General features: G+C 48.4%; 1 protein-coding gene across 2 annotated transcripts in view; it reads right to left on the reverse strand.

Annotated features, from left to right (window-relative positions):
• PHF21B (PHD finger protein 21B) overlaps positions 1-12,950 on the reverse strand; it is a 278,198-nt gene that overhangs the window by 53,925 nt on the left and 211,323 nt on the right. The gene's annotated exons all lie outside the window — the stretch shown is intronic.

Below are 12,950 nucleotides of genomic sequence, written 5' to 3' on the forward strand. Positions count from 1 at the left end.
CAATCATGTACTTGTATATAAATTCCTAACATTTTGTGGTATTTCCAGTTATTTTGTGGTTCTTACCTTACTGCAGTACTAAACAAAAGGGAAAACATCAATTCCCTGCTTTTGTTAGCCGATATCTATACAAATGTTATTCAAGTTACTAGAGATGCACCAATACATAGGTCCAATATCGGATCTGTGCGTATATAAAAAATATTTACTGTATCAGAAATCAGCCTGACGTGGCTGATAATTTGGGTGATAAATGGCCTGTGCATGTGTGGAGCCGCAGCACAGAACATAGGCAGCGAGGAGCACAGTCCAGCAGCTTGGAGAGCTGTGTCCAGCTGGTAAGTTTGTTGTGGGGGAAGGGGAGTGGGGAGGGATGGGATGGGATGGGGGGGGGCATATCAAGGCCCCTGCAGTGATGGGGGGAGTGGAGCTGGAGCTGTGGCAAGGGCTAGAGCAGGTGCTGCCCAGCCAGGGTGGGGCAGGGCATGGGACAGAGCCATAGCTCGTCCAGGAGGTGCAGGGGGGGTGCAGTTCCCACTGCTGTGCACACCATGGGAAGGCATGAGGAGGGCAAATGCTCCTAGAGGTTGGATAAACACCTGTCTAGGGTCGTGTGATCCCAGCATGTGCTTCAACCAGTGGCAGGGGGTTAGACTAGATGATCTATTCAGGTCCCTTCTGTTCCCTAACTACTATGAAACTAGATCTATGCAGGGTGCAGGTAGGGTGGGCTGCCGCTGTGGGCTGGGGCTGTGCTGGACTCTTCCTGGTGCATGGGGGGGAGGGGTTGGGCCAGGGCTGTGCTTGGGGCAGGCAGCATCACTGCTGGGAATTTGAGGGGCCTACAGTGAATTCTGGGGTGGCTGCTGCCCCCTCATGACTCCCTCCCAGCACCATCACCCACCCCTACCACAGCCCAGCCCAACCCCTGCCAGAAAGAGCTCAGTGCAGCCCTGACCCCAGCCCACAGCTGTAGCCCGCCCCACCCAGGCAATGCCTGCACCAGCCCCAGCCCCACTCCTCCCTCACTGCAGGGGCCTTGATCCGTCCCCCCATGCCCCTTCTCTCCCTCCTCCCCTTGCACTACAACAGACTTACCAGCTGGACGCACCTCTTCAAGCTACCAGTCTGTGTATCGGAAATCAGATTGGTATTGGCCTGTATGCCTCCTTAAAAATTGGCTATCAGTATCAGCCTGCAAAATCTCTATTGGTGCACCCCTACAAGTCACATTTACTGAGCAGTGTGATGAGTAATGCAAATGCTTTTTAAAAGAATGAACACCTCAGAATGAAATAATGTCCTGCACTGACGGATATGCCATTCTTGGTATTAATTACACAGTGGGAACTGGACCATTAAAGGATTTCAGGGAATGCATATCATGTGTATCTACTGGTGGACTAGAGATCCTTATGTTTTTAAGATTCACAGTTTCTGAAAGCATGGAGAACACTCTTTTTTACGCTCATAAAACAGGAAACAGATTTGATATTTTACAATTGTGAGTAAAGGGCTAATTCAAAGCCAAGGCTAAGTGAGTTTGTAACAGGAGCTTCTAAAGATGAACAAAAAAAGGGAGACTCATAATGTTTCTGAAGGAGGAAGCAACTCAAACAACTGTACAAATGAGACCAGAGATTCTGAAACCTGAGGTCTTGGATTCAGTGTTTGTGCCCTGTTAATGTGATAGACTTCTACCAATGTAATTAATGCCATCCTGTCAACCTGGTGCTAACTTAACAATGTGTTAAGTACAGTTTCAAGATTAAATATAAATAATTTAAACTGCTACTCATGAGGTTAACCTTGCTCCTAGCTCATTCATAAATGTGATCATATATAACAGTCCATTCCCTGTGTATTTATTTTGTCTGTCACTTTTTGCACCTTCCCTACTGTGAAGAAAGATGACATTTTATAACAGGCATGTACTGAAAACAGCTGTCGATGTCACTACACTTTAGTTTACAAAAGGCATTCTAAAGATGTTGGCTTCAGTCTTCAGCTTACGAGAATAATTAAATGAAGATGCCTGGCTATCCATTTGCATGGTGTCAAACAAAGGGTGTATCCATTGCTCCCCAAGGAGACCATTAGGTGAGACAACAAAGTCCCATAAAGTCACATACTGTGCTTACGCATATAACAACATATTTATATTACTTGTACTATACGGTCTCAAGGGCCTCAGTTTTGATCAGGACCTCAGGGTCCCTTGTACTAACTGCACATTACAGACATTGTGGCAGAGGTGATATCTTTTATTAGACCAACTAGATTTTAACCAAAAAAAAATCTCTTTAATTGCAAGCTTTCAGGCAAAAACACCCTTTGGCAGGCATAGGAGATATCTTTACAGATACATCATTTGTACTGTAGCATGGCATACTTCCTGCTTTGAGGGGCTCACAATCTAAACAGAAAGGGTGGCAAAAAGTAGGAGAGGAAGCAAAATCATAGAAATGTGAAGCGTCTCACCCACGGTGACATGACCGGTCAGGAACTGGCTCCCAGTGCAATGCTCTGTCCACTAAGATACACTGCTACTTTTGACCTCAAAGTTAGCTCTACTATTTTTGTGCCAAATATTAAGTTTAAAAAGTTCAGTAACACAGTCTTAAAATTAATCTGATTATCTAATATTGAGTAAATCTTCCTTGAGCTTTCTCTCTCCCTTAGTCATATTGTATATGCTTTCTAGAATATCAATTTAACAACTTCAGAGGAAAGACACTAGATAAGCACAAAGGCTAACATGTTTTAAGAGAGAAGTCTAAAACATGAATCTGTTAGCAGATCAACTGTTCTGAAGAAGTAGTTCAGGAATATGGACTAAATATGAACTAGAGAAATCAATTATGGACTCCTGTTTTGAATCATATATGGTATAAGTATTCTATAAATTGAGCTCCACAACATATACAAAAACTCTGTGGAAATACTACCCGTGTCTACTAATGGTGAAAACTGAGGCATAAATGCTTAACCTAAGTCTGCATCAGAGACCAAATCCTCTAATTCCTACTCCAATAACTTCACTACATTATCCTGTTGTTATTTATGTTACATTTGAAGCAAGTTCTTGATATATTTGTCTATGACTAGTTTATCATGTGTCAGTTACAGAAATATAATGATGAGGAAACCAATATTAATGAATCTATAAGGATGAAAAACAGAACATTTGAAAGTCAAGAATGATAAGTATGGTTGAACATTTAACCTTAACTCTGACCCATTTAGCTAATGTCTGAAAATTTTGGCCTTTTTTTAACAGCATAAGTTGGAAATAAAATACCAGGTCTATTACTGATTTAACACAGATCTCAAATTTGGTTTGGTTAAGTTCTACTGAGATCCATAAAACAAATCAAGATTGATAAAAATCAGTTTAATAGCCTGTACTCAAAACTACTTGTCATTCCATCTACTAACAACTGTTTGTTTTTATTTTTTTATTTACATTTAATTATATTTCTATATGTATGTTTTTATCTGTTTTTCTGTTTATTTAATAAAAAAAAAATGAAATGCAAAAATATTTTTACATATACATTGGTATGCATGTATTCCATGCATACACTGTATACAATTATAAACACAGAGCAATTTATAAATGTATCTTGTTTCACTATAAAATTAACCCTTTCTACACAAATAAATAAAAAGAATTAATATGGCAAAGAAACATAGTTGCTACCCAGTATTGACATTTAAATATTCCATTTACAAGATCACTAGATACACACTGGGTATTTTCTGCCATCTTGTGATAAAATAGAGGTACTGCATTGTCTTAATAATTACTGAGCTCCACATATTCTATAGTTTATTTATGTGTTTGGGCATTTGTTTATTTCCATAATCACAAGAATAGAATGGGAGACCTATCCAAAAGCTGTAGGTGTGTCTCACACCAGTTAAATAATGAAAATAAAACTAAACAGTTGCCTACTCTGCAGATAGGCTTCTATGGGAAAACACTGGCAGGGAACACCAACCAGTCTCCCTACAGTGCTCTATCCTCTATCAAGCCCCATCCTTTGAAGCTAAATGCTAAGGACAAGCACTCACTACCTGCACAACTTCATTAAAGGAATAGACAATTTTTATTGCATTTTCACATTAAAACACACTGCTTCAATATTATTGAAAGATCAAAACACTGTCAGTTAGGGAGAGAAATACAGAGGTGAAAAAGACTGGTGTGAATTCTTTGCCATTCCTATGGAACTGAAGTTTAAATTCTGGTGGTGACACTTGGATTAATTAACCAATGGCAGCAGAATACTGGAGAGTATGGTTTGGTAGTGGCCAGTCAACAAAATGGGAAGTGGAGTGAGCCTGGAGGTATGCAGTGCTAAATATGTGAATTATATTGAAGAGAATTTGAATGAATATAGTACAGATGGAACTTAAGCACATTACAGAAGACTCACCGTATGTAGGGGGAAAGAAATTTAGAAAAGGAGAGAAATAAAAAACAACAAATAGTCTAAAGAGTTTGAAACTAGTGAAAACTAGGTCTACATTCATAGCATCTGACTACGGCTGTAGCCTGTGAAAGCTCATGTCTCTCTAAATGAGTTAGTCTATAACAGGGGTGGGCAAAATACAGCCCATGGGCCACATATGGCCCACAGAGAGACTTCGTCCAGCCCGTGATAGGTCCTTCAATCCTGCCTGGGCGAGGTGCCATCCAGCCCATGGTGCATCCATGGCAGGGCTGGGGTGGCTCCACACCTGGACTCCATTTCTAGGCAGCTCAGGCAGCAGTGGCTCCTTCTGGCTGTTGCAGCTGCTGGCACCAGCCCCATGGAATCTGGCAGAACTCGCATGCACAGCCCAAGCCCTGGCCCTGCTGGACTCACCCCAGCCATAATGGACCAGTTCTGGACCAGCCAGGACCTACAGGCACAGCCTTGACCATGGCCCACCTCATGTCTGCCTATAATAAGCAGCAGCGGCAGTGGCAACAGCTGGGCAGAAGCTGCTGCTGGGTACGTGGAGAAAAGTGGTCACCTCCTGCTCACTGCTGCTAGGCCCTTCTTGTTGTGGCTGCCTGGAGCCTGTGCCCAGGCTGCCTTGCAGCTCCTATCCACTACCACTGCTGCCCTGCAGGGAAGCCCGGAGGTAGCGCTGGTGGTGATGGTGGCAGAGAGGAGCTGCAGGGCAGCCCAGGCACAGCCTCCAGGTAGCTGCAGCAAGAAGGGCCCTGCAACGGCGAAGGAGAGTTGGCCACGTTTCCCCCATGCCCGACAGTAGCTTTTGCCTGGCTGCTGCCACTACTCATTGTGGACGGGCCAATCTAGAGTAGGCATGGGGTGGGCCGGGGCAGGGCTGTGCACATATGTCCTGGCTGGTCTGGAACTGATCTGCTCTGGCCGGGGCAAATCTGGAGTGGGTGTGGGGTGAGCTGGAGCCAGGGCTGTGAGCTCAGCTGCTGCTGGGTGCTGGTGGCAGTGGTGAGGAGGAGCTGCAGGGCATGTGGGCTCTGGGCTGTTGCAGGGGGCAGGGGTGCTGACCAGACCACAACAGGTCCCCAAAACTGCCTAACTGGCCTGTGGGACCAAATAATTGCCCACCCCTGGTCTATAAGGTGCCATTGTGCCCTGTCTTCAGCCTAATTTCAGACTAATATGGCTAACTCCCTCTCTCTTGATTGGGTGAGATATGCTTGAATGAAGATACATGGCTTCATGTATGAGCGAGGAGGCTTATACCACAGAAAACTATCATCTGACTTTGTCTCCCAAGCAGCAATAACAACCACCAAGATTCCTCCTCAATCTGACCTGAAAAATTCCTTCCTAAATCCCAAAAGTGACTGTAGTTGAAGAGTATGAAAAGAGATAACACTGTCTTAATGCAGAGCTGTAAGTCATGTGAGAAAATGAAAATAAATGCAGGTAATCCTATTCTCCTTGTGGCCTATGAAAAAAGGGGATGAACAGGGAAACTGAAGTTCTAAGGGCAGAGGTGAACATCATGACTAAGGGTATGCATGCTAGCTATAGATGTGATATCATCTAGAAACTGGATTAAAACACCTCTTGCAAAAAGACTGCTAATCTGGTTTTAAAGAATTCAAGCGATGATGTGTCCATAACCATCCCTGATAAATTGTCCCAGTGTTTAATTACCCTCACAGCTAGATATTTATGTCCTCTTTCAAAGCCAAATCTGTGTTATGTGAGCTTCTAGTCACTGGATCTTGTTAGATCTTTGTTAGCAAGACTGAAATCCCTCCTCCTTCCCCACTATCAGATATCAACTTGAGGAAGTTCAGCATCAAGCAGGTTCTCATACTGCCAGGACTGATTTGCCTGAGCGTGTATTTTTCAGCTCAGCAACGTATCAGGAGAAAAGCATTATTCACACTTTATTTTCACTTCCCCCTTGTACTGATAGCTTAGAAACAAAAACTCAGAAATGGATTTGGCACAATTCACATGCCACAGAAGCAAAGCCACTGTAGCAATAGACAGAGCTCTTTAATTTCTGAGTGGCTTTAGAGGGTCACAGAGAAAACATTAGCAGTGGCTGATAAAAATTAGTACAATGTGGGGTAAGTATATCCTCAGCTGCCGTAAATGGATGTAGCTTTAGCTTCAATGAAGTTATGTCTGTTTCTAACAGTAAAGAAGGGGTAGACAATGTTTTTTGGCCAGGGTGCCAAAAAACCCCACAATGCCTACCTTGGAAAGTGCCAGAGTGCCAGCATGCCAGAAAAACAAAACAAGGGCAGGGGGTACATGGCAGGATGCCCTGCTTGTGCCCCTTGCTCCTCACCCAAAGCCCCTGCCCCTCAGCCCTGCTTACACCCCTGCCCCCACCCAAAGTCCCTGCCCCCCGGCCCTGCTGCCCCTTGCCCCCACCCAAAGCCCCTGCCCCCCAGGCCTGCTCATGCACCTGCCCCCCCACCCAAAGCCCCTGCCCCCAGCCCTGCTGCCCCTGCCCCCCACCCAAAGACCAGGCTCCATGGCTATCAGCAGCTACTCAGAACCTGGGTCGCCTACAGCCGAGAGGCTGCAAACAACTGCTGCCTCCCGGCCCCGGCCCCAGCTGCCTCCCAGCCCCAGACCCAGCCCTGGGCTCCAGGGAGGCAGGAGATACCAGTTAGGCTCCCCGCTGTGCTGCCCTGCTGCACTGGGTTCCAACACTGCTCTGCAGATGGGGCGGCAAGGGCAGCACAATGGGGGGCACAGAAAGCTGCCTGCCACTCCAAGCTCTCCGCTGCCCTGGCCACACTTACCCTGCAGGCAGGGGCAGCAGCAAGGGGCGCAACCCTGCATGCTGCCCAGGCTGCTCCCATGCACACAGGGGAAGTGTAACCTGGGCAGCATGGAGCTTGCAGTGGCAGGCAGCTTCCCTGCGTGGCCCCTCTGTGCACTGCCGCTCTGAGTCGCACGCGCTGGGCTCCGGAGGGCTCAGGGGAGGGCAGCAGGGCCGGGAGCTGTACTATTCGAAAGTGCTCAGGATATGAAAAACTATGCAGGATGGAATAGATGAACAATCTTATTTATTAAGAGCTACATTTGCAAGTGGGCCACTGCAAACCTTCCTTTTACAGGAACACTTTGTTTCCATACACTCTGCATACACAGTGAAGACTAAACTGAGCAGTGAGTCTCTTAGTATAGTTATTCACTGTACAACTTTAAATCAGATTATGCATGTCACCCTACACTAGAATTCCAGAATGCCTCTATGGAAGTACAGGGAGGATTATGTACAGGAAGGTGTGCAAAATGCCTCAGGGGATTATTCTATACAACTTTTTTGAAGCTGTAATAATGATTTTATACAATCCAATTACATCGCATTTTGAGTCAAACAAATGGCAAATGTTATTTTCTCCCTCATGCAGAAGGAAATTTAACTTTACACAGACAACTCTAGTTTCTGGTTTCTATTCATGTTCAATATTTTCCTGAATGCTCATTCAAAATGTAATGGTTATTTTTCACTCTTTCTGCCATTCACGTGCATCCTTTAGATGCTATGTTTAGAAATTCACTGACGGATTTTCTTTCATACATCTTGAAGAAGAGGGACCCTATCACAAACCATTTTGTTACAAAACCTCTCTTCCAGCTCCACTCTATAATCTGGGTTTTGACTACACTGGGCCCTTTTTGCCTTACATTCCCCATTGTTGCTAGTGCTGGAACAAGTGGAGGGTCTAGCATATACAACGCTTCTGTTGTTGTGACCATTTTTAGCATCGCGTGGTCTCCTCTGCTCGGAGGTCTAGGTGACATGGTGATTCAGAGCCTCATCTACACTACTTGAGGCTGGATAGTCATGGAGCTGCACTGGTGATGGTGAAACAATGTGTGCAAGTTAAGGAACAGGGGAAGCTTGTTTAATTGCCCTGTGGCAATCAGAGGACAAAATCAATCACCATAAAGTATAAGCACATTACATCACAATCTCAGTCCCACCAAGCGTACTACATAAACAATCTAGTCATACACAAGACAGTAGTTCAAGTGTGTCAAATAGGGCTATGCGAAGCTTCAGCACCCATTTCGTTTCAGAAGTGTCTCAGCCTGTTTCAGCACCCAAAACACAGAACCAAAATTGGAAAGAGAGACTGAGAAAAATCTCTGAAACTAAACAAAAACATCCAAAATGTTTTGGAAAATTTCAGAGTTTCAGATACAGGCTTTCAGGGAAACAGAAACTAAGGAGAGGGAGGGGGAAGAGGGGTGGAAGGACTGCTCTGATATTGACATCTGTAGCTGGCCAGTGTCTGCGATCTGTCCCTGAGGACAGATCTGTCACTTCCAATCAAAGTGCTCTGGGAGAGGGACAGAGAAACAATATATAAGGCTCTGTGTGTGAACTTCTCTCTGCCATTTCTCAGCTGTGTCTGTGTTTGCAGCACGAGCAGCAGCAGAGAGCAGCATCTGGATGCTTGCAGCTTGGTACTTCTTTCCTACCAAGTTGGAGCCAATCCTTTCCCACTTACCCTTGCCTACCCTCCCTATTGTGATCCCTTTCCACTCTTTCTTCCCCCCAAATCCTGTTATTTGTTCTTGTTATTCCCACCCCCCCCCAAACAAAAAGAAAGCTGTGCTTCTTTCCCTGGCAGTGTCTCATCACTGTGGAGGAAAGCACTACACATATACACACAGAGACACACATCTTCCAGCACACTAAACATAAAGTGTGCTGGAAAGGCAGGTCCCAGGTCCTCGGGCAGGGAAGTGAGAGGGGGCAGAGGGAGGGCTGTAAGTTCTGCCCCCTCACCAAACTTAGATGCGCTCTCTTTTCTACCAGGTGTGAGGCTTCTGCTGCTAGTAGCAGCAAGGAGGAGGGAGCAGTGTCTGCACCTGAACCACCTCCACTAACACCAGCTATAATGACTACAAGGTCCAGCATGACAGTCTACTCCACCCCAATTTCAATTCCCAGCATGAGCCTTCCACAGCCAGGGGAAGAGCTGTGTCTGTAAGCAGGGAACCTAAGTGCCATAGCAAAGGAAATACTGAGGAAGGAGGAGGAATCTGAGTTTGTGCCCCACAGCCCTCAAAGTTCCCCTAGAGTCACCTCTCCTCTGGAAGGCACTTTGGAGGAGGTTGAGGTTGTGGAGGCAAGTGGCTCAGCTGAGCCAGCTCCTCCTCTTGTTGTTCCTCTGTCTGCTGAAGAGGGGGATAAGGCAGTATCCCCACCCATGCCCCAGAAGCAAGGAGGTAGTGTAGTGTGGGATCATTTTGAGGTGGCAGATGATCACAGATATGTTATTTGCCAGCACTGCCAAAGCAAGACCAGCTGGGGCAAGGAGGTCAAACACTTCAACACCACAGGGATGTTGATGCATCTCAAGAGGCACCACCCCTTTGCCCTTGCTCCTTCTCAGCCTGGCACCAGTGGGAGTGTGCCCAAAGGGAAGTCCCCTTCTCACTCCAAAGTCCCCGTCCCCAGAACCAGAGGGAGGCCACCCTGGAGCAGTGGGGTAAAGGCATATACAAAGTGGGGCTCATTTCAAAGGTGAGCTAGGTCACCCAGAGCACTGGGGAGCTGTTTGCTCTGGATTACCAGTCCTTTTTCTTAGTTGAGCGGCCAGGGTTCAGGTGGCTCATGGCACTCGGGGCCCCATCCTACCAAGTGCCTGCATGCACCACCTTTAGCAGGATGGTGGTACCCTCCCTGTATGAGGCATGTAGGGAATACTTGAGGGAGGAGCTGCACAAGGCAGGTCTGCAGATGGCCTTGCACTTCACCTCGAACATCTGGAGCAGCCAGAATGGAGATCACACCTACCTCTCCCTCACAGGGTGCTGGTGCGAACAGTCAGGCCATCAGTGGGCTCTCCTGCAAGCTGAGGTGCTGGATCAGTCCCACATGGCAAGGGAGGTGGCCATGAACTGCATCGTGCAGGGGTGGCTCATTGGGCATGGCGAGCTCATCCATGGGTTCATAGTCACCAAAAATGGGGCCAATATGGTCAAGGTGGTCCGTGATGCCAACTTTGTTGGCATCCACTGTGTGGCACACAAGTTCCACCTTATAATCAGGAACACCTTGGAGGGGAAAAGAGCTGCTAGTGAGGGCACCATCACAACCAGCCAGCTCATTTCAAAATGTAGGAAGGTGGTAGGCTACTTCCACCAGAGCATCAAGGGGGGCAAGATGCTGCGGGACAAACAGGCAGAGCTGAGCATCCTGCACAAAATCATGCAGGATGTGGAGACTCAGTGGAACTCCACATACCTGATGCTTGATAGGCTGGTCAAGCAACAGAATGCCATCCATGAGATGGCCTTGCTCAAGGAGACTGGGATCAGCAGGCCCCTTAACAAAGTTAAGTGGGATACCATCTCCCTGATCTTGGTGTTCCCTACACCATTCCTTGAGGCCACTGAGAGCCTCAGCACTGGTGATGCCTTCCTTAGCCAGGTGATTTCCATAGTGAGGGAGCTTCAAAACCAAATGGAGAAGTTCCAGGGGATTGAAGTTCCTGGCTGGGGCAAGCCTCTGTCACCAGAGGTGAAGGCACCAATGTTCCCTCTAAGGAACACCGGTCCATGAGTGTGCCGCCTCGGTCTGTGAGCAGGCCACCTTGGTCTGTGAGCATACCGCCTAGGTCTGTGAGCACGCTGCCTCGGTCTGGCATGGGACACTTACCGAAGGGGGCTGAGGGCTGGGGGCCGGAGGTCAGGGACTGAAGCCAGGGGCCGGAGGCTGGAGCTGGGGCCAGATGCTGGGGGCCAGAGGCTGGACCCAGGGGCCAGAGGCTGGAGCCAGAAGCCGGGAGCCAGGGGCTGGGACCAGGGGCCAGGGGCTGGAGCCAGGGGCCAGTGGCTAGAGGCTGGGGGCCAGGGGCTGGAGCCGGGGACCAGGGGCTGGAGCCTGGTACAGGCTCCCTGGCTCCGGGGAAGTGCTCTGCTCCCCCGCATCAGGGCCAGGGAGTGGAGCACTTCCCCAGAGCCAGCGGATCCCGCACCAGGCTCCTGCCCCAGTTTCTCCTGGTGTGTGGCCTTGAAAAGGCTGTGCACAGCCACATAGTTGTACGTGGCCACACACGCGCGCACCCTAAAGGGAACCTTGGCAGGCACTGGTGAAGAGGCTAAAGGAGGGCATCAAGAAATGGCTGGATCTGTTACAGTCCATCAAGAAATGGCTGAATCCATTGCAGTCCAGTACATTCCACATGCTGGCGGCCATGTGTGACTCAAGAGTGAAGGGGAGCATCTGCTGCAGCAAATCCCTGGATCACTGGACGGAGGTGCTGGTGAACAGAGTCAGGGAGGCAGAAGGGCAGAGGTGGAGGGACATGGAAGAGTGGGATGCACTTTCCTTTGCCAGCAACCCACCCACCAGCCAGTCTTCTCCACCACCGGCGCTGCCAATGTGGACCAAGGGCATGGCTTCCATGTTGGGGTCCAGAGGCACCAGAGCCCAGTATCGGGCAGGTTATCAAGACGTCGTTGACTACCCATCTTGCCAAGGACATGGAGCCACTTTTGTGCGACCCCTTGGCCTATTGGGCAAGCCACAGCCACATGTGGCAGGATCTGGCCACAGTTGCCAGGGAACACTTGTCCTGTCCACCAACCAGTGTTCTGAGTGACAGGGTGCTCAGCATTGCTGGTGATGTTGTGACACCCCACTGCACCTTCTTGGATCCTGGTTTGGTGGAGCAGCTGGTGTTCCTGAAGGTGAGCCTCCCACTGCTGGGATTCCCAAGCTCCAGGTGCAGATGGAGTGAGTGCCACTTTCCTCACTCTGTTCACACCTATTCCCATTTTTTATTTGGTTTGCTTTCACAACCATTTAATGCCCTACTCTCAGTGCTGGAGGCGGCACTCACTGTATCACCAGCCAGCAGGAGAAATACATCTCCCTGCTGAGCTCCCATGCTAGGACAAACCTGGAGGTATGGACAGGGCTTATGGGAAAGGAGGAGGCCCCAGGTTCTGGGCATGACCTAAAACTCCCAGGGTTGGGAGGCCTGGTGGGACTGCTGGTGGTGCGACAGCCCCCAGGAAATGCCAGCTTTGCAAACCTCCTTGGTGAAAGGTGGGTAGGAGGACCTTGGAAACCTCCAGCCAGAACACACATGCACAGTCCTGGCTAGGGAAAGCCCAGAGCTGTAAGATCTTTCAGGTGCGTGAGGCTTGCTGCTTGCAGTGGAGTTGTGAGGCTCCAGGTGAGGTTAGCTGCCTGGGATGCCATCTGCAAGGCACTGGCCACAATGTACGGAAGGTACGGAGCTGTGGAATGGATGTCACTCCGAGACATAAGATGCCTAAATGGGAAGCCTCCTGCCTGGGTAGCATCTGAATCAGTTTTCTATCAAAGCATGGCAGAAGAAAGAGGGCTGGGTGGTTGGCCCAGAAACAGGTGGGTGGGCTGAGATCTAACCAGCACTGGGAATGCCCCGTTACAGGCTACCATCCCAGCTGCATTCATCTCACTCTGCCTTAACACACACA

The sequence above is a fragment of the Alligator mississippiensis genome, chromosome 4 (assembly GCF_030867095.1).
Source record: "Alligator mississippiensis isolate rAllMis1 chromosome 4, rAllMis1, whole genome shotgun sequence".
NCBI lineage: Eukaryota > Metazoa > Chordata > Crocodylia > Alligatoridae > Alligator > Alligator mississippiensis.